Below are 23525 nucleotides of genomic sequence, written 5' to 3' on the forward strand. Positions count from 1 at the left end.
ATTTATGTGGAACTTTGTCCCACGTCAGTTTACAGAGATCATTAGATGGTCATTCCTTGAAAAGAAGAAAGCCCTCCTGCTCTGTCTCTTTCTTGGAATAGCTCTCACATACATACGCAGTCTGAAAGAAAACAAATCCTACATGAGCAAGTTTATGGACGAAGGTCATGACATTTCCACCAAAAGGATGTGATCTTGTTCCTGTTGAGATTAGTTGTTAAATTCCCATCAACTTCAGCCAGAGTTAAGGAGGAATGTGAACAAAATCCAGAATGACTCCCTGCTCTGCCTACACAGTTGTGGCTTGTTTTAGGAATTTGGGTTTTAGACAAATGATACAGATAACTGGGAAGTAGAGGAGCTAGAAGAGAAACAGAAAACTGTTTTGTCTGGACCACTGGAATGCTGTTACAACATGTTCTTTAAATAATAAATTGACATTGTGAATTGAATTCAGATTATTTTTTTCAGTTTGCAGTGACCAATCTGCTTGCATTTTCCTTACTAAAAAATGGATGGCTTTCATCAGAAAGAAATATTCCTGTGCAAAACTGCTGCCTTCCCATACTGTATTTTAAGCAAGCAAACTTTTCACATAATTGACAAGATTCGTTTTTTTATCATTTTAGTTCTCCAAACATATGTCAGGTGCATCATCAAAAAAGCAGAAACAGCTGTTTCCTGTTCTACTAAGTAAATACGAAGTGAGTAAATACAAAGAAGATGCTACAAATCCCAAACTGGTCATAAGGGTTTTGTGGTAAGAACGAGGAGAATCTTCTCAGTCTTGGGGACCTACCTGGTAGCCTCTGAAAGGCAGTGAAAATGACACGGTACAAGGGACTGGCTAGATTTATTTATGAAGGAGTCCAGATACAGGACAAAGGTCAACAGGGATGATTTTATCTGCAGAGAACTACCTACCATGACATAAAGCAGAACAACGCAGGTGCCCTGACCTGAGAGTATCAAGGACATAAACATGTTGGTGTAGGACATATGACTCATGTCCAACAGATTCCTTTGGAGCAATAGTGAGAAGGCAAATGCAATGGCCAACAGTGACCTCAGACACTTCTGTAAGCAGCTGAATTGCCCCTGGAGTGTTTAAGCTTCTCCACTTCCTGCCTTCCAGCTGCTCCAGTGACTGCTCAGCCTGCAGTAGCAGTGCAGGAGGGTGAAGCCACAGGTTGCTTTTCTGGGGAATCACCCAATCCTGGAGAAAAAAAATTGCTTTTTCATCACTGTGGGCCAGAGAAACCCAGAAGTGTCAGCCATGTTCAAGTAGAGGTTACAACTGTTTGTTGCCAGAGAAATGATTAGGATAACTCCAAGCAAGCAGCAGTTGTCTCTATGCACAGCTTACTTTTTCATCTTTTGATTGTGGCTACTAATTAGGATGTTTGTATGGCTGTGGTCTCATCAAAGCCAGCATGAGATTTGCCACTGGCTCTGCTATGAATTTTGTGGCGCCCAAATGCTGAATGGAGAAACCTCTTCCAAGAGGGCACAAACCTAACTGAATATATTACAAATGCTCACAATTTTTCAGTTGAATACATATTTAAAAACTATATTTTTAGATTTTTAAAAAAAATCTTCATCTGTCCCATTTGAAGCTGAGTTCCTCCATCTGAATGTCTCACTGGAGATGGGACATCCCATTTTGATGCCCCCTCAGACCTCCCACTCTCATCTATTAGATCCAGCAAGGAAGTCTGAAAAAGGCCCATAATGAGGCTCTAATACAATTACTGCAATACAACATGATCCACAGGGCTATCTAACTTGACCATTAAATAGAAAATTAGACTGTGTATATCAGCTTCGGTAGTATCGGATTATGCAGTGGTAACATACACAAATTAGAAAATCCAGTGAGCAAATTCAACATCATCTTGTTAAGAGCTTGTTTTCAGTGCAATTCTTAGAGGGAAAGTTCCTGGGCTTCCAGACAAATAGAGGCTCTTCAGTTGTTTACCACTCAGTGGGTTACATTCCGTGATGACTTCACTAGCTGCTTTAATTTGTTCTAACTCAGCCCCAGGGAGGAAAAATGACAACATAATCAACTTCAGGAAGCTAGTTATTTAGATGAAAACAGCGAGTAACATGAAGACATAATGGGTCTATTTAAAATAAAGAAATAATAAATACATATGTTTGAATCCGTTCACCAATGTACTTTTGCTATTATTTTCAATGTGTGGTATAAGTAACCTATGAGACTGCCAAAATTGTAAGCTGATTCTGTGTTGGTAATATTGTCACTTCCTGGGTCTGTAACAACTTCCTTCAGAATAATGGGAGGATCTTGAGGAAGTTTCAGTTCAGACACATGGGATGATTTAAATTGGCTGATTAAGCAAGTTATCACTGAAGATGACATTCCAGCCTGAGGTGGTTCCTCACACATGGCACTTAGCAAATGTGTAATGTTAAGAGACTTGCTGCAGCTTATAAGCACAAAATGACCCAGTCAGGAAGCTGTGTCACACCTCCATTTTGTATAATTTGCTCCTAGAGTTTCCGTGGTTTGTGACACCATCTCAGATGAACACATGAAGTGTGTTCCTTGAATAATGCAAAACAAAACCAACTTCCTTTAATAATGCAAAACAAAACCAACTCTGTACTCCAGTGCTTCTAGAGGGATTTAGCATCTAGCAATTGTGAGCAATCCTAAAGGTCATGTGGCTCATGCTATCTGTGTTTATATATGCGTTTATCAAAATAGGTATTTGGGCCTTCCACACATTTCTCCTTTCTGTTCCTCCCCTCTTCCTTCAGCCCCCTCCCTTCTGGGTCCTCTTAGCAAACACATGCCACTTAGATGACACTTAAAGCATTTCTTGAAGCTGTTACAATAGAGAAAATAGATCTGTGATACACGATCTGAGTTAAAAACCAGTGACTACTGGCAAGAGTTTCTCTTTACTCATCTACCTTCTAACTACTTTTATTGTATTCTGGTGCTTTAATCCAAGGATTTCTGCTGACTGCATACATTTCAACTGGCTGCTAGGGACATTTGATTTAGGCAACATGCCTTATCTGTTTTTTACCCATGTCAGCTAGTGGGGAAAATCCCACCCATACCAAATATTTAGAAGATTTAATTATCTCCAATCTTTTTATTTGCACTGAGCATCCTTTGTTTGGGACTCAGAAGAGCTGTGTGAATCAGGAAGAGGAAGAGCTGAGACAGGCTGGGACTGTACAGGGAACTGAGGAAACTCTAAAGGAGAACAACGTGTGCTGTGTTGTGTCCTGATTTGGCTTTGGGATAGTAATTGCTGATTTATTCTCTGAAACTTGGACAGGAACTGCATGTATGTCGGCCAGGAGAATTTGGAATATCTAGGTAACACCTGTGAACTGACTTGCTTTCTTACATACGCTGGTTTTAAACTACTCAGCTCTGCAAGAATTGCAAACTTCACTATAATGATTGAAATAATGGGGGTATTTTTTGTTGTTGTGGGACAAAAGTACCGTTGCAATTACAAGAACAATTCTAACTGCGTTAAATGCTCATGGGTGTTTTTAAAGGAAATTTTCTTTTTTTCTCAGCATAGAGTATGCTTTCCATTTCCACTGAATCAGCTTTGTGTTGGTCCGCAAAGCAAAATCTTCACATGATACTAAAGTATTTTATACGTTACACCAAGTAATTTATCACCCCAGACGTCTGAAAGATCACAGTAAGTGAGGATCTAATTCTGAGCACCTTCTGTTAAAACTGAAAGATTTTTCTTAACCAGTTAAAAAATGTACATTTCAAGAAGTATCTGAATTTATGAGTTTTATAAATAATAGTGATGGTGAACAGGTAATTACTACAAATTTACTGTCAGTGGCACAGCATCCACGCTATATAGGGTCAAGCCAGTAGTCCCAGGCAGACACAGATTAATGAAGCAATCCATCAAGACTAGACACTTGGTGTTTAGATGATGTCTATCATTATAATAGCTATTTAAATCAAAGTGAATAACTATGACAATGGCACCCTGGAATTCCAGCCTTATTTCCATGTCAAATCACTTTTGGTGATAAGTGAAAGGTTGAAGCTACTGTTTGCCAGGCACACAGATTCGCAATGGACAGTTGAGGTTTTGTTGATGTTTTCTCTTTAATATGTCACCTGTGATCAAGATACTTTGAACCAGATTCTGCCTTGTTTGCAGATTTGTCATCTTAAAACTTTGTCATTATTCCTGGGAATGTGGCAGGCACTACCATAACCAGATTGCATTTTCAGGTGCATCTTGGACAATATTCACAGCAGCTTTCACAAGAAAGACTCTACTTAGGAATCTTTCCAGAAAGATTTTTGTATCTTTCAGATACAGATTTCTGAAATCTTTTTGTATCAGATGAAGTGAGAGACATCAAGGTCTCAAGCTGACTTAGCTATGGTAATGTAGACCTTTTTCACATCTTTTCATTATTCCTATTAATAACATCGCAAACAGTACAAAATCCTAATATGGCTTATCTGATAAGAGAAAAAAAAAGGTACTTTTTTTTATTCAGTCATTTTCCTGGCTGTAGCCACCTATGAGCAATACATGGAAGTAAAGATTTTGGAAAAGTTCCTGACTGAGTGATCACCATCACTGGAAATAAGCACACAGAGTTTACCTATGCAGATGGAAACAACATTTGTGAATATATAAATGTTTAATATGAAGTTTGAGGAAAGAGACCTCTTCTATCATTAACTATCATCTCCTGGTAGCTCAAGATACCCGATTTCATGCAAGTGAGCTCTTAAGAGAGAAACTATCTAACAAACAAATGGATTACCAAGGGTAAACTTGCAGCTTTTTAGGGGCTGGAGATGTTCTTGAACACACTAACTTCACATCATATAGGATTTATCTACAGTTTGCTTTTTGAGAATCATTCAAAATTTTGATCAGGAACACCAAGCTACAGGGACAGTCTTTTTAGTTTGGACAACTCTTACAAGAACGCAGCATTTAGAAGAAGGTGACATCTAGGATGAGAGTCTATCTACCAAAACCCAGATTTTCAAACCTAGCACATAGCCATTGGTCATCTTGTACCGCTGTAGGTACCTGTTTTCATTAGTTTTCTCTTTAGCCTGATGTATCCCTCAGAACAAATCTTCAGGCTCTTACACATGCTCCAAGGCCTGATGTAGGAAAGAGCTGGTGAACTGTGTCCAAACACTCCCTGTCCTGCTAAATTACTCATGGTATAAGCTTAGTTCACATTTTCTGTTTTCCTGCCAAAGAAATGCAAGGCCTTGGGCTATAGCTGAAACTCCCTTTTCCTACAGCCTGAGGAGGTGCTCTAGCCATAAGATTTCAAGTAGTTCAGAAAGTTACATCTCCCCACTTTCCTCCCGAAGCTAAGCTACGGCAACAGGAATGCAATATCTCAGGGCCTGAGTGACATGCCTTTCCCCCACACAATGGTTGTATACATCTGGCAGACAGGGCACCCCTGCAAAATGGACCCAGCTCCCTCATCATATATTGGATCCTTGACAGCTAAGCAAAAAACAGCAAAACCAGAAAGCCCTTGATATCTCCAATTCTATGAAGCACTGAGAGTAAACTCCTCTCACTAAAGACTTGGCATGCTGTGTCCTTCCTTTTTTTCCTTTCGTTGTGAGTTTTGAGCTGATCCAATATCCACTAAATTAATGGGAATCTTTCCATCAGCTTGGATGGACATTTTATCAGGCACCATCTGACTGGAAAAACTGACATCACACTTCTAATAACACAAATATTATGAATTGCTTGGCTTTATGTGGTGCTTTTTGGCAGAAACTTGTGTGTAGTTTTAAACTCTGTGTGCAGGAGTATCTTTTACCAACCACAGAAAAGCAACCACACATGGGGAAAAACGTGACTGTAATTAACAATAGATAGCAAAGTTATATTATGATAGCATGTCTTTCCAGTTCATGAAGCTCTGGGCAGCAGATGATATAATAACAACACAGCAAAGGGCACAAAGTGAGGTGAAAAGTATGACCTACATTATTTTTGAAATCTAAATTACTTACCCATGTTTTGACTTGATAAGGTCATTAAAAATTCTTCACATTCCTTTTTTTTCTTCTTGTCTCTCCCATACAAAATTTAATTTCAATGAGCAAGTTCAGTTTCAATTGTTCTGTTAATCTTAGTATGGTATTTCTTATTTCATCCCTGTCTGCTTTTGTAAAGGAATATCTAGTGAAATGAATCAGTCTGTGAGGTCTACTGCAAAATGACACATTTTTCCAGTAGATTATCCTTGAAACATTCTTTATATTTTGGAGTCAAAAGAAGAAGAAATCTTTGAAGATTTCAAATTTTGAAACACATTCTGAGTCATTTGCAGACATGCTCAATATCCAAACAGAAATATATCTGTTCTAAAGCAACTTGGACCCTTGGGAAATTCTGACACTGGAAAAATTTAATGAAAAAAATTCTGCTCTTTCCTCCTTCTTTCAGGCAGTTATGTTCCAGCACAGTAGCAATAAACTGCTGGATTATGTGCACCTGTCAACATATGCTTACTTGCTTGTTTCATTCCCTTAATTTTAACAATTGCTGGTAAATTTCCTAAAGGTACTGCTCAGTGATAATGAGCTGCTGATTTGAGCTTACACTGGAGAAAATGAAGAATTGTTTCCAAAAAGTTAAGCAAGACAGACTAAAGCACTGAGCGATTATAACTGTCCAGGTCATCCATGTATTTGGACAGCTGAGTGCAAATGGATGAGGTTTGCATTGTGAAGTGCTTTCAGCCATGGGATACCTATAAAGAGCACTGAGAGGCTGGAAAGAATTTCTGGAAAGGATTTTCACTTCCAGAATGAAAGCAGTGGGATTTAATTTCAGAGAAAATATTCCATCAGAAGTTAATCCTAATGGCCTAAATACGTGCAGTACAAATGATGTGCTAAAAGTACAGGATAAAAACAAAAGCATTGGCAAAGTTAAAACATTTAGAGGTGGGAGGGGTTGTGTCAGTGTTAGACTAGTTTGCTGCAGGCTACTTGCCATATGCTTTGCAATGATACTTGCATTTGATTAAAATGTGTTTCCATAGGACAATCAATTACTGTTATTAATAATGCTATTATGAATCTGACATTAAGGTTCAAAACCAAGCAGCTAGGATGGAAGTCAGCTGCAGGTCATGAAAAATGTCTGCACTTAATAATGAAAATCAGAAGACTGACATCTGCCATCAGCTCTGAGCTTTGTGCAAGATCATACAGGAGAGCAATTCCATTGCTCTCTGTCTTACTGAGGATATAGATTTTTTATATCTCCCTTATTAGATTTCACATTCAGACTGAGTTTTGTTTTGATAAACTGGTTTTCAGTATTAAATATGAACTTGTCATCCAAATTTTCAGCTCCAAGTGAAGATTTTGTCCTGTTTGATTCTGCAGTGCACCTGACAGATAAACTCTGTGTCAAATTTTCCTTGAACTCAATGACAGTATGATCAAGCTTTTCACAGATCTAATCATAACATTTGCGACCTGAGAACAGCACTTCATGTTACAACAGCGAGTTCAGCAGTCTGTTCTTTTGCCCCCTTGTTACCTCAGTTTTGTCTCTGCTAATCACTAGCATTTATAAACCACAGAGTAGCTTAGACTTATGGTTGCTATTGGAGTCCATGCAATCAATTACTTTTACTTGAACCCAGATGATCTCCAATTTCTTCTCCACTCTCAGAGTTTTCATACTTTAGGTCTTGCTCCCTGCTTTTTTCTGAGGGATCTTTACCAAAACATTCAAAGTAGAGTACATTCCTTCCTTCATTGCAGACCTGAGATCACCCTTATCTTTCCTAACAACCTTAGCATGAATCAAATATTTCCTGTCAGTTGGTTTTACACTGATTCCCTTTTCACGACTGCTATGCTTAATCTGGCTAAGTACCAGTGCTAGGCTCCTTTCAAAGACACGGTCACTCGGTTACATGGGATAAAACTAAGGTAAAATGATCATGAGTAGTGGTTTGTATTTTAAGATGAGAAATGTAAATTTATAGAATGACAAGAGACCATAACTTTCCTTGGTTTTTACATAAAGTTTGGGATATTATCCATTAATATTAATATTTGAAGGAGGCTTACATAATTTATGTAGAATTAGCATGTAAGTCCTGCTATAATGGTGAAAAAAACATCGTATCTTTGTAAAAGTTATAACTTGTCCTGTTATCTTTTTATTAAGCCAATTAAATATGAGTTGCCACAGGAACTTAAACTCCGCATCATTAACACAAACACTGTCTGGCTATTTTTTGTACTTTTAGAAACTACTCTGAGGAAATAAATGAGGAATAAATGCATTGCTCAGTGAATTCTCTGTGTTTTGCATTTTCCAAAATGGGAAACAATTTCTCCTCTTTTAGAAGGCTGATAAGTAAGTTAAAGTCCATTCTTCACTGTTCAGTCTGTAATCATGGCTGCCAAGCTATTGCTGGAGTTTGGGGTGGCTTCAAAGAAGTTGCTCTTCAGAACTGGGGAAGTCATAAGGTGTGCCTTTCACTGTTCATTACTTCACACTCTACCACCATTATGCTTCGACTCTTTTGGATGGCAGAGTTACTGTCCATGCCAAAGTATGTTATCTTTTTGGTCACAGCTAGAGATCTGTACTGGTGTTTCTATTAACAAGCATTTCAAGTCCAGTGATTCAAATCTGCTGTTAGTGATGTCATTCTCTAAACCATTTCCTTTCCTATGGTTGTTCAGGACTTATTCCTTTTTTTTTTTTTTTTTTTGGCCCTTCTCTTAAAGTCAATATTTTAAAAATAAATGCTTAGGGAAATTGGACCTTCGGGATTAGGCACAGAACAAGGGTCACCGGCAGCAAATCTGCAAGTGAAAGCATGAGCTGATACTGCCATGGATAAAAGTTGGACCTTTTCTCTGATATCTATAAAGCTGTAGGTCAGCCACCATCTGTCTGACTATAACCAGAACTGAGCCAACAGACATGTAAATGCTACACTAGGCCACAGAGGCAACATTTTAACATGTTTATGAATATTTACATAGGCTTGAATTCTTTTTATTAATTCTCTATGTCTTTTTGTCTCTTCCTTCATATTTGATGACAATGACTTGGTCTGCCTGGAATCAATAAAAGCAGATATCCTGGCTAACAGGAGTGCTGTAGGCATGAATGATGTTGTCCTAAAGTTGATGAGAAGAGATAGCTGAGAAGGGATAGCATTTCTAGAATGCAGTATTGTGACAATTCTCTTGACAATTGTGAATTGTAGATTGAATAACAGTAATAATTCCCTACAGACTGTCAAACTGTGAATAGAAATGCACAGCTAAATAGGTGGAAAATTGTAAGGTTAGTTTGTTTAAAGTCAGCACACATTGCACTAAACACTGTGTTGAGAACAATCTTGCATTGTTACAGGAAGGAACTAAATGAACAAACCATATCTAGATTCTGAGTTCATGATTCGACCAGTTTTTTCAGTTTGTACAACCAGAATTATTGCTTTGTCTGTTAGGAAAGTCACTAGAAAGTCCCTTTTGCTAGTCTGCTCTTTACCAACCACTCCCAGAAGGATTGGGTTCTACAGTAACAGTATTACTCCAAAGATTAATGGAGAGAGCAAGTTCTCTGTGCAGCATATGGTCATATATGTGATAATAAACTGCTTTGTAAATCAAACCTCTCTGCTCAATATATAGGATGATTTTTACTTAAAAAAAAAAAAAAATCAAAAAGAGAAGAGAAAAAAAGAGTAGAATTTGGGCAAATAAATCTCAAACTCTCCTGTTATTCCTGGATTTGGACTGTTGTACAGAGGAATTCTGCATAAGATGTGGTACAGCTTATGTGTGTAGGAAATCTGTGCTCTTCAACCATATCATTTTTTATCTTGAAGTCAAGCCTTTTTGTGATATCCTGGTGAATATCGCAAAAATCTACCCCTAATTGGATGAAAGAGTGAGGATAAAAAAATTGTATGTAAAACCAAATTTTAGTTTATTCAGAGGTATTCAGTGAAGTTTCTAAGTGGTGATCTTTAAACAAAAAAAATGGTTCAGGTTCCAGTTTGGCCTAATTCTGTGACTAACAATGTAGAGGAACCCACAGACTTCTGCCCCAAATAAGGGAAGAGGGATAGGGAAAAGGTAGGAAGATGAGCCTAAAAACAAGCTAAGGGAGAAAACTTATTTACTAAATATAATAGTAGAATGCGATATAACACAATATAATTGGATTGGAGCTAATAAATCAAGTAAGTGAGAGAGAGAGTGTCCAAAACTTCAGTGCTGAACGTGAGACAGCTCAGGAGCACACACTGCATACATGGAAAGTAAAAGAAGGGACAATCTCATGACTCCCGAGCTGTTTATCTTTCCCTCTAAACAGAAAATGAAAATGGAACAGTGAAGTCTTTGGAGATTTGTAGCTCCTCTGCTCTTCTGAAAACTATGTACCTGGAAATACTGGCAGTCCACAAAACTGAAGCATTAACTCTTTAACTCGCAGTGCACAACATGATACTATGATATGGAATACCACTAGCAAAAAAATCATAAAACCATTATACAATTCTATTAAGTACAGATCAAAATGAAAATAACATGGAGTTTTTCAGTTCTTTCCTCTGAAGTTTACCTTCCAGGCTTCTCATGAAAAAAAAAGAAAGAAAGATGGGGAAGCAAAAAAATTATGTTTGTGACTCCAAGGGTTGCCTCCACCACCAAAGACAAAAATGTTAAAATTGAATAAATTTTCATCTATTTTGAATGAAAAACTGTAAGTTCCTATGTTCAGTGTTAGAAGAGAAAGAAACATAATTTCCATCATTGTATTTTCACGGAAAATATTTGCAGAAGTATAATGCAATCGTACAGAAGTCATCAGGAGAACGGTTATTTTATTAGTATTAATGATAGAGAGACATGATTATAAAATGGTGTTATATATTTCAAGATATTTTTTCTCTTCTGAATTGCATTTTTGGCAGTTAGAACAGGGAAAACTCCTGACTCAGTATTTGTATATACAATTCTTTCAAACAAAAGCTCTAGCCAGTGATTGTACACTAGCTGTTATCTACCATCTGATACAGAAGATATTGTAAGCACTTTTTACTAAGGCAAGGCTGAGTAGTTTGCAATATACTCTACTTTAAGGCTAACCTGCCACTGCTTCCTACAACCTTTCTCCTGATTTGTGAGATTTGAGTACAAAAGAAATTTCATTTATTCTTCATTCTGCTATTAGTTTCTCTTGAGCACTGGGAATGGTAAGCTTTTCATCAGTAGTTTCAACTGTAATGTTATGCTGTCACCATGAAAGCATTAGTTTAGGATTGAATTCTACGAGGCCACATTCAGATTTTTCCATCTTCTGCCAAGATCTGTTATCAGCCACTCCAAAAACACCAAGGTTTCTAATGTCTAAAGGCCATGAAGAGCATCTATAGTCCATGAAAAGTTTCTTTTGGTTCATGCCAACCTTAAGAGTGTGGGAACATCAGTGTGAGCAGACAACAGAAGTTTATGGCAGAGGAGATGCACACTACCTTGTCTGCAAAGATATTTGCTACAAATGTAAAATGGGGTGAAGGTTTGATGATAGACAAGTGTGTTAAAACACATTGTTGCATCTGATAATTGCAAGAAAATAGAATTTATAATGATAGAGAACCAAACCTTTGCTCTAATTCTGGCTATTTTCCACAGAAGAAGAAGTTGTGGGTTTTTTCTTTATTGAAAATCTGCTTTTCTTGGAGAAATACAGTATTTTCAAAAATATTTTTTGTTTTTTTTTTTTTTCAAATTCAGTTTTCTGTCAAAAAATCGCATCACACATTTGCTTGGAGGTTGGTGTCACAATTGGGATAAACTACGTGTTACTGAGGCTGAGTTCTTGGCCTTGGGTCATCAGTTCTTTCAACCAGTGATTAGTGCTTTTCAGTTTAATTGTTGTTATGACCTTACTACTACACTTCGTTAAAAAATATGTAGGGAAGATTTTCCAGCAATCTCTGTCATGTTGCACCGAAGATTTTTTCCCCGGGAAATCCAGTCAGCCAGTAGCACCATGGATACAAGCTTTGACAAGGCTAGAAGTTATTGCAATATTTTCTTTCTTTTTAGAGTTAACACAGTATTTTTGCTTTTTCCATAGCTATATATCCTGGATATTCCTCTATCAATCAACTAGCAAGCTAGCACTTGTTTTACAATCTAAGCTAAGTAAGTCTTTTTATAAGGAAGAAAAAATTAAAAAATCAGAGTTGATTCCAGAATGGCATTATCAAATCTCCCACTCATTTTGATGTTATTAGATATCCTGAATATTTCTTATTTATTTCTTGCATAAGTTAACACAGCAGGCATTTGTTGGTGGCTTTAAAATAAATTCAAATAAGTCTCATTCTGCTATTTGTTTCGTCCCCTCCTTCTTCCTGTGTGGGGTTTGCCCTACTTTTTACAGGGATACAATAAGAAGACTTCTCTGCAACACATGTTTACAATACGCTCAGTAAATAATGGATTTCCACTGTTTATTCAAAGTCAAAAAAATTTGCAGACCTACCCACTTTGCATGGCTGGCGTCAGCCTCCCCACACAGAGAGTCTCCTAGCTTCCGGGAAGAAGCCCAAGGCATCCTCCTCTCTTGTAAAGTGTTTCTGCCAGAAGCATTTTAAGAAAGCTCAGCAGAGAGAAACGTGCAAAGTAAAGCATTTCAAAGGGAGGGGAAGATTGAATAGGGGGTGAAAACAGAGCCCTGCAGGAAAATACTTCAGTTTGTCTAGTGATGCTAGATGATAAGGCACTAAGATGATAAGTGTCCAGTAAATGGCCACTCCCACACATAGAATTTATCTTGAGAAGTAGTAAACATTTATATGAAGTTAAAGCTGTACCTTTTAAAGGTCTGCTCTAGAGATTCTGTTCTGTTTGCCTTGTACCAAAGTATCGAAGAGATAATCTGCGTCAGATAAAGTTTACAGTATAAAAGATGCAAAGAAACAAAGGGTGGTTTTATTCCTTTGAGTTTATTTTCTTTCAAATTCTAGGAGAGAAACTGCTGCATAGGAGTAGCTAGTTTGGAAATGAGTGTTCACCGCTCTTTCTCAGGTTTTGATGTGTTTTAAGTGCCTTTCATTTATCACTATGCACAAGTATTTGCAGTATTTTTTCTTAATGTAAGTGACAGTTTGAGATACATTGGTCAGCAGGGAAAAATTTAGTTATCATTTCCACACCTGTTTTACAAAAACATTTGTATCTGAGGGCTGTTCTTCTAAGAACTACAAGAACATAGCTGTAATGATACCAAGCATGGTTACCATGTAATTTCAAAAACTCTGGCTATAGAAGTGCAATTCATAGCCTTGTCTGTGGCAGCGCAGCAAGCAGGGAGTTTGCAGATGGAAAGATCAGATACACAACACCAGAGCTTGGTTAAGCAAATATCATCACTGCTACTTTTGCAAAGTACTACTGGTTAAAGCACTCAATTTGGGAGGTAGAGGTCTGTGAGCAAGTCTTTTGAGGCAGAAGGGAACAGGATCAGCTTCTGCATCCTCAGAGATGATCCATGGCAAGACAATTTCGTGTCTCTTATTCAAGGCTAGACACCAGAGGACCAATCATCTACATCCTATCTTTTAAACAACTTGGCAAGCAAGAAGGCAAACAGTAAAAATTACAAACAGTAATAGATTCATTGTGAGAAGCCATACACGAAACACCTCGTCAATCTGGCACTCCACTGCTGAAGGAATGGAAGTCCACATATCTGAATCATTTCCTAATCTCTTTTTTAACATTAACTTATATGAAACACATCTTCCTTTCACAAGATTCAGTTTACACAGTAATGCATGCAGTGCCAATATCCTATAATCTCTTTGCAAAATGACCCTCTTTAATCATGCCATTTTCATCTCCTGCCACAGCCTTTAGCCCAGAAAAATGTTGCCTAAGCTTTTTCTCTGCAGCCAGCTACAGAGTCTCAAGGAAAGGAAAGCAATTTCTGGAGTGACAGAGACCCACACTATTCAATGTCACTGTATTACTAGATAGCATTTTAGGCCCAGAACAGAAACTATTTAGAAATCAGTGAAGGTTAGTGCTGAATGTTGACCTAGTATGCTTTCTTTTCCTGAGGAAAACTACTGAAGTCAGATGAATTCCACACTAATTAGAGTTCCTGAATTGTTCCAACAAGTTTATTGCCACAGGAGCTCCCACAGCTTTCCTTGAAATAAGAGCATCACCAACAGCTGGAAAAGGAAAAGCAGGAAAACTGCTCCTAGGTGAGTCCAGGGGAGCAGGATGAATCACTGAGCCATGAGGCAGTGCTCATATGTCTCTCTGAAATAACCAGCACTCAGGCAATTTGGGAGCCCTTTCTTAATGCATATTTTACAGCATATTGCATCAGGGAGCTGTGAAGATCCCTTACAGAGCTTAACTAGGGGTCTTGCAGAAGACAGTTGAAAACCACCCCACACTCAGACACAGTCCAAGAAAGCCACAGGTTGAGGAATAAGTAGCCAAGGAGAGCCTAAAACTGATTATTAGAAGCAGACACAGGGCTGTCTTTTTCAGAAACATGACACTGCAAAAATATGTTAAATTCAACTACATTTAAAGAATCAGATAAAAATAGGCCATATTTTCCAAATTATCTTTGAAGTGCTTAAAATTTTTTTGATTCCTCATTTAAATACGTTTTTGCTTTTCATTAAGTCAGTATATCTAAATGAATTGCTAAATTGAATTTCATAAATTTTACCTGATTATATCCTGCAACATTCAAGTATTACTGATGGGAAACACTATTATCTTAGCAAAAACTGCAGAACTACAGAAAAAATCCTTTCTTCCTCAGTGAACACTGAGAATTTAAGTGACATGGTAAGTTTCAGTGTGTTGACTTTTCATTATAGAATAAAAACAAATGCCGAGTGAGAGTGGATTCATATGAAATGAGAGCACCATTCTGGACTGGCTCTTTAGTTTGTAATCATGGATGGCCCTTATACTGAGAATACATTGTAAGAAAAAAAGAAATGAGTGGTTAAAATAACAAGGTAGTGTCTTCCTATGAGCTAAACCAGTGTGTTGGGGGTTGCAGCTGAATTAACAGTATTTGGAAAATGACCAGGTCAAGATATATTTCGGCAGGCTGCCTGGTGAATGATTGCGCTTGCGGAATTGCTGCCATCAGTGGAAAGTGCAAGACTGCTCTGGGGATGACCTGCAGGTCAAGGTAGGGAGCTGGATGCTCTCTGTTCTGTTGTGAAAGCACACAGACCTCTTTCCAGCTCAGGTATTCTCAGAAACATTCCATATGCCAGCTCATATGTACTTTGACTCCTTAATCCTAAAACCAGCAGCTCTTTATTATTGTCTATCAAAAAAAGAGTGTTTCACCTATGCACTCATTGATGTTGCTTACCACTCTTTTCCAAAACATTTCATACTTTAGATTTTGAAGGAAGAGGAAAAGAGACTTTTATCTCAGAGATACTACCTTGTTTGCTCCATCGGCAAACTAGAATAGTTCCTGAGCAGAGACAGAGAACACACTTGTCACATGTCTATCAAAATATCCTATCTATCCTATTTATTTCAATTCCCCTTCAGCTTGCATCTGTGATGAAGGTTTAATCAAGTTATCTTAATTCTGTCATTCACAGGCTACAGGTACACCGTACCTCCTGGAATATCCTACCTGAAAAAAAACCTGTAAAGAATAAAAAAACCCTTTTATTATTTTTTCCTTTTTCTTTTCTTTTTTCTCTTTTTCTTTTTTTTTTTTTTTCTCATTTCTTTTCTTTCCCTTTTCTCTCTCCCCTTTTCTTTTTTTCTTTTTTTTCTCTCCTCTGCTCTCCTCTCCTCTCTACAAGTGATTATTTACTCCTTATTTTCTTAGTCATAAACCAAGAAATTTTGGCCCGGATGCTTAACATGACTTTAATTACAAATAGTTGGACTCTTTCTTCTTGCGGCACATAAAAATTTTCTCAAGTAGTCTTGCTGCTGCGGTAGCAGTGCTGAATCACATACACAATCACAGAATGCTGAGATAGGCAGAGCCTTCTGGGTCCCTCTCACTTAATCCCTGCCCAAGCAGGGACACACAGAGCAGGGTGCCCAGGACAAAGTCCACGCAGTTTTTGAAGTTCTTCAAGAAGGAGATTCCACAGCCTCTGTGGGTAATCTGTGCCAGTGATCCATCACCTGCATAGGCAGGTGTAGTTCCCCCCATCCCCTGGACTTATTTCTCTGTAAATATTCACAGGGAAAATCTTTTTCTACCTAACAAATTTCTTATCTTCAGGGCTGGATGTGGAGAAGGAATCTTATAGTTCATAAACAAGATCATAAGAGAACAACACGCTTTGATACCACTTCTACTGAGGCTGCAAAACATGGGTTACTGAAAATACCACACTGCAGTTTGTGTCCATGAGGCTCAGGAGAATGAGAGAAGAACGTACACCTGGGATTTTCACAACGTCTTGAAATTAACTGAAAGATCCAGCATTTGCCAGAGAGAAAGGGCTGTAAGTAAACCAAAAACTGTGGTGGGAGGAAGGAGGTTGAGAGATTGCTGAAGGACTTCAGACATCGGTCTGTAGTTTTCCTTTCTGGGTTACAGTGGTGTCACGTATGCTATGTAGGCCTGTGCTGCTCTGAATGTGGCCACAGTAGGGTGATGCTCAGAATATTGCAAGGACAGCCTTGCACAGTGACTCCCCAAGGAGTTTTCCAAGGAACCCACAAGATGAACATATCCCCCAAGGTCTGTGAAAGTCCTACCAGTGAGAAACTCAGACAGGCAGAGGGTGTCAGAAACATTAGGTATATACAACTACAAATGACCTTCTGATCTCCTTGCCCTATACTTTTACCATTACATGTGTTTCCTTCCTCTCATTTCTGTAGTCCTAACTCATTTCTCTGCATTCTGTTTTTCAGATACTGTGCAGAAAACAACTCAGAAGCAGCTACAGAAGGTTGCATTAAAACAAGAGGCAAACCTTCCCCAGAGCGGGTGAAGAGCCCTGGCATTTCAGGCACTCTTAGCCCTGCTCAATTACTGTTTCTTACATAAGTGAGATGACACCTGCTTATGTGACACCTTTTCCTCACCATGGAGTTTGCCTGGGCTGTGTCTGGCTGGCTATGGTGTGTAGTAGGGTGCAGGAGACCTGGGATTGCAAGTGGCCTTCCAGAAAGGCTCTTGCTCAGTGCTGTTCCTGGCTGTGCTTCCTGGCACATAAGCTGGCAAGATGGTCTCAGAAAAACCACCAATCCCCAGGCACTGTCTCAGTTCAAAGCCAGCAGAGGACATGGGTCAGAGCACGGGGAAATAGCACTGGAACCCCAGCAGTTCTTGGGGATTTTCACTTGACTTGTAGGAATGCAAAGTAACATTTGGAAAATACAGTCAGGGTGCCAGGTCAGGTCTCTTCTATCCCTTTAGTATTTATAACAGTAATGTGAACTGTCATGGGGCTCATTTATATATGACTTTCAGAAGACAGCTTGCAGCTCAGCTCTGCCGTAGAGTCTGCGGTTTTATAAGACATTATTCTAAAGATCTTTCTCCTCTCGTTCAACATGAGGCAAACCATTATGAAACAGGTGATTTCTATGCAGAGAACCACAAACACTGTGTTTTGAGCCAGTGCTGTAAAGCAATTGGATCTGTTTTTTCTGTCATTACCTTAATAGGTATGATTTCATTTCTCATTTTTGGGGACAGGAAAGGAGAAGAAGGAAGGGAGAAAATGAGTTGCCTCGGTAATTTACCTCCCCTGACAAAGCTAGAAGTGTCTGGCTATTTCTCAGCAAATGAAAAAAAAGAAATGAGGTAAAGACTTCATCATTTCAGCTGGCTAGCACAACCACTTGCATCTTTCAGTAAATAAAAATGGAAAAACAAGCTCTGGTCCAAGCAGAACAGTAAGCCCAGAGGCAATCTTGTTTATGCAGGCTGTTTGAAGTATGCATTTGAGGCTGCACCCAGCAGCCCCTCTGCAAGGGGTGAGTGCCCAGTCCTGCCCTCTCCCTAAAGCAACAGCGAGAGACCAAAGGACAGATATTTTGCTTTCTATAATCATAGGTATATAAATACAGGATCACATGGAAAGGAAGCACCTCTGCAGGTGGAGATTAAGTGATAAGTATGGGGGAAAGAATATCAATCTAATATGCAGCCCATGGAATACAAATGGAGTTCATCAGTGCTCCAGCTGCATACCTACTGGTGCTTATTTGTGGAGTGCTGGCACAGCATTAGCTGTCCCTGCACGTCCCATCCAATACATGTTTTCAGCACTGACAACTGACAGCCTGCAATCCTTGGAGTTTCTAAACAACCACTTACAGCTTCACTTACTCTTTAATGAATGTTCATCATCCACATCAGGGCATTTCTTTTGTTACTCACCCACAGCCTCATTTCAGTGCTTCTTTCTATGCTCTATCTGTCTTGTTCTGGAGAAGTGTCATGGTTAACAAACTACAGCATGTCTACTGCAAGTCAGAATTATATTATTAGGTTATGGCAGGCAGTGATGATTTTCATGTAGAAAGAGACAGCATATAACTCATACTATATAAATACATCCAATTTTAAATCCATTGACAGCAATAAAAAAATCAGCCTATATATTGAGTTAAATTTAAGGCTGATATTATGTACGTAGTAATAAAAGATACTAGATGCTTTGTTTGCCTACTGAATCCTTTGCAAAGCGGCTAGCCACAGCATCTACTTGTAAGTATTGGAAATGTTGTTTCCCACCACCTTTCATTTTCCCAAAGAGGATAAAGAGAACTATGTAGTCAAGGCTCACATATCTTGCTGAACAGAAGTGAAGGACAGCAAGGAGAGACTATAAAATTTAGTTTAGATGCATGAAATGTGATCCAAACATTGAAAATATGATGCAGGCACATACAAGCTCATACCCTCTGCACCAGATCCATAACCAGACACGTTAGATCTTTCACTACGCAGAAAACAAGGTGAAAAGTTGTTTCAGCCAAGTGTTGGAACAGAGCATACTCTAACTAATGAGTCCTATTAGACTGGGGTGCATAATGCATAGAATTTACTGAATTGGATCTCTTTAGTACACTGAATTTCAGAGTATAAGTAAGTCCTGAGCAGACTGAACTAACAAGTATTGTGTCAAGGATACATTCAAGCTTCTAATGTTTGTCTATACAGCATCACTGGTTAATATCTAATCCAATGTTTTTGCAAAAAAGCAGTATTTCAGAATGTCCTTTTTTCTTTTTTCTTTCTTTTCTTTTTTTTTTTTTTTTTAATAAGCAACACACTAAAAAAAAAAAAAAGCATACAAATGTGTCTGGATCTTGTCATTTCAGTATATATATGCTTGCAATTTTTGTGAAGTAAATTTGCATGTCTGCTATTCAACACTCATACCACTATGGCTTGGAGCAGAACTTGTGTCTAAATTAGACTGGAGCTCTTTAGGGTATGGTTGTGTTGTAACTAGTTCTGCTCATTTTATAGTTGGTCTTATGCTTCATTATTCCTAAAGGGTTCCTCAGAAGTTTTCAGCTCAGTTTTCATTTAAGAGAAAGCCAGGAGGTTTCAGGCTGAAAAGTTCAAAATATGTGAATTCTCAAGTGAAACACACACATACACACACCACCATCAACAACAACAACAACAAAAACAACCCACAACTATTCAGCATGGCTATCCTCTACTATCATGTGATTTTAGCTCATATAACTTGGTGGGCTCTGTGGCTGAGGTTTCAGTTCTTAGTTTGGCACTGGTGTGTTCTGTATTTCTCTTTGCCCAGCATTAACCATATATTCAGTTGTAGTAATAAGCCAGAAAAAAAAATCACAGCAGCAGCTACGAACACAAAAGCATAACAACCTTTCTCCTTAACAGTGTTCTTCTATCGCAGCACACCTGAATGACAGATGTTATTACAGGAAGCTTATGTAATGATCTGTAATGGAGCAAGGTGGTGAAAGACCAGACCTGTGATGTACAGAGAGAGTAGGCTTGTAACAAATTGCTTCCTAGAAAAGCAGCTAGTCAAAGGGCAGGGTTTATCTCAGAAAAACTGTCATCCTCCTTCTCAGTCATAGACAAGGCATGCCAGGCTAAATAGTAGAAATGAAAGAGCCGTTTGTCCATTGCTTCTCAAAGTGGTCCTCACTAGTGAAGTTTGTGATATGCTGATAACAGCTGCAGTGAAGTCCTGCCATACTGTTATACCTCTTTTTCTGGATTCAAGCAGTGCAGCAGTTTTGTGTGTGCTTGAGCAGACAGTGTTCTTGATGACTAAATTTGTCATTTGAAAGAAAAGAATGAACAGTGTCTTTAGAGATCTCCCAAGGATTTTATTATTCTTCTACAGAATGTCATTTCTGGCCAAGGGCTGAAATTCCAGGATATGCTCATTAATAGTGAAAATTTGCATTCAGTTCTTATGGCTACATTTTTTCCTATAATGAGCCAAACCCAAATACTTTTGGAAAATTTGAATCTAAATCTGCACATTCCAATTTTTTTTCTCCTCTTTAGTTGGTTTTCTTTCTAACCACTGAAGAGTTTGGGTGTTTTTTTGTTTCTTTTCTTGCTTTAAACTGCAGAAGCCATGTACAAATTTACTGTTCCTAGATGCTTCTTAAAAGCTCTAAATGGCAAAAACTTTTACAATACCAAATGGCCCATAAACGAAACTAGAAGACAGGTGTTTCGCCTGCATTACTTTACTATTATGCTAGTGCATGCCTGTTTGTGCTGTAGATTCTACACAGTAGAAATCTGAAGCAGTATAGTGGGTGAATCAGGGCCAGTAGTTTGATTCATTTGCAAATATCATAGAATCATAGAATGGCCTGGGATGAAAAGGACCACAATGATCATCGAGTTTCAACCCCCTGCTGTGTGCAGGGCTGCCAACCCTTAGACCAGACTGCCCAAAGCCACATCCAGCCTGGCCTTGAATGCCTCCAGGGATGGGGTATCCACAACTTCCATGGGCAACCTGTTCCAGTGCGTCACCATCCTCGAGGTGAAAAACTTCCTCCTAAAAAATAACTTCCTCCTAAAAATATGAAATGCTTAGTAATTATTGTGCAAGTTCCTGCTGTGTTTATGAAGGAAAACATTTTCCATGCGCCATTCAATGTGATATCCCTGCACCAAACAAAAGGCTGTTGATTTCAATAGACACAATCTCTGAAATACCAAGCCTCTAGACAAAAAGCAAGGGCTAAATGCAATTAATGTCATTTCCTTCTTGAAAATATATTTTCTTAGGCACACATGTCTTCTTCATATACACAAAATAAATTCCAATATCTAACTAGTAACGGAGAATGTTGCAATTTTACCTGGGTCATTCAACAATGATATCTATAAAAAGGAACCCAGGAAATAGCTACTGTTGCTGAATTTACCTCTTTACAACTTTATCAGATGTGCCTACTGATAGATTTCTAGCACATTCTCTTTTCTTCTCTGACTGCCATTTGCCATCAGTTTTCACGATTTCTTTACTTTCCTGCTCTCATTTCTCCTCTTTCTCTGTCTTTTTTTCCCTTTGGGGATCATATCTCGGTGGTTTTAATTGTATTTTATTTTGCCCTTTCCATTGCAGTATCTCCTCTCTCATCAAATCAAATGCAGATCCTATGCCACAGCTATCCTGCTCTCTCTTGGCCAGACAAACCTTCTCCTCATCACCAACCTTGGCTTTTCTCCAGCCTTCCACTCTTCACCTCCTATCTGATCTTCTTTACACCTGCATCACATTCATCATCTTCATGTTTATTGCTATCCTGCATTGTTTCTTGAGAGCCAGCTTCATTTCAGCCATGATCTGGAACCTTTGAACTCATTGTGACCTGCTCCCTTCAGCTGCTAGTTGTGCTGAACACCTGGACCCACCTGACAGTCTTTCTGCTGCTCATTTCTTCTCTCACACTCCCCAATCTGTAATAATCAGCTTCTCCTCTTACATTTCTACCATCTTATATTTTTCCTCCTCCTCCTTCTATCTTACTCCTTATCTTCCCTCCTTGATAGTTCTGTCACTCATTGCCTTCCCAAATCGTTCTTTTTGATTTTTATTTTTATGGAAACAATAACTTTTATTCTTTTCTTCATACTAATCTTTGCATTAGGGAGTTAGGACTAGGAAATTATCTGTAAATAATCACAATGAACTGCTCTTCAGATTCCCACTTAAATGTTTTTGGCATAAGTTGTGACAATGGCTAAGATGTTGGTATGCTGAGACGACTGTCCTAGACACACTGTTTGGTATCAGGAATACTAGCCTATATATATCTAATGTTTGCCTCTATTTGCAGTTACATTTGAGATTTTTACCAGCTATTCTTCCCACTTTTAGTTTGCTCTGTGTTAGAATGACTGATGCTGAGGAGACTTCATCTTTTTCCTGGATTTCTAAACTTCATGGCAGAGGAAATTACAAAGAATATAAATTCAAATTAAGATAGACAGATTTATGACAAAGAAAATGAAGGAAGAAGAAAAAGGATAAACTTTACATTGCAAATATTCAGAATCATGATTCCTTTTCATGTGGGGAAATCTAACTGAGAGGAAAAATGTATAGTTTTCTGGATACGTGAGGAATCGCTTTGAAGAATGATTCTGTTTTATGTTTAAGATTGATCTAACTCTTCCTGCAGGACTTGTGTGGCCTCCCCCAGCCAGAAAAAAAAAAAAAAAAAGAAAAAAAAAGAAAAAAAAATAGGAGAAGAGATGAGTTGTAACAGGCTCTTTGTTCAGGTTTCTAGGTGATAGCCAGCAATCCAGGAGAATTTCTGCAGCACATCCAGTCTGCCTTTTTCTATCTCAAGGACATCCACAGGTGGGAAGTGCAGAGCAGATTAGCTGGATAGCTTTAGGTGAAGCAGACAGGACAAGGAGGGATTGGGAGGGACAGTATTTGGTGGTCATATCATGCAGCTTTCTCTGATTAATTCAACATTATTGAGGGCAAGTAACTTGCAGTGTTGATATAAACTTAGCAGCATTCTGAGAATGTAAAAGAACTCTTTATTGATGCAATCAAATCTCAAAATCTTTCATTTTCTATTGCCAAAATAACTCTGATGAACCTGTGAATGAAACTTCAGCTGCCCCAGATTTAGATAGATAATGACTGCATGAGTATTACAGAGCCTCAGGCAGACTTCCATGGCATTTTGCAACCAGCAGGAGAGACAGAGGAACAGAAACTGAGTGTTATTCTGAGGTATTTACATTTTTCCTCTGTGCTTTGGACTGGAAAAGTATCTAATGCTAAGACAAGTCCTTTATATACACTTCTGGTAGCCTAAATTGCAACCGTTTCTCCTGCTTTCCTTCTACTGTTTCTGATTTTAGCCAAATGCACATCTAAAGGTGGAAAATGAAAGGACATCGGAGTCCCCCATTTATTTTAGGAAAGACTGTAGGGATACAGGTTCC

This window comes from Lagopus muta, chromosome 2 (assembly GCF_023343835.1).
Source record: "Lagopus muta isolate bLagMut1 chromosome 2, bLagMut1 primary, whole genome shotgun sequence".
In the NCBI taxonomy this organism is placed as follows: domain Eukaryota; kingdom Metazoa; phylum Chordata; class Aves; order Galliformes; family Phasianidae; genus Lagopus; species Lagopus muta.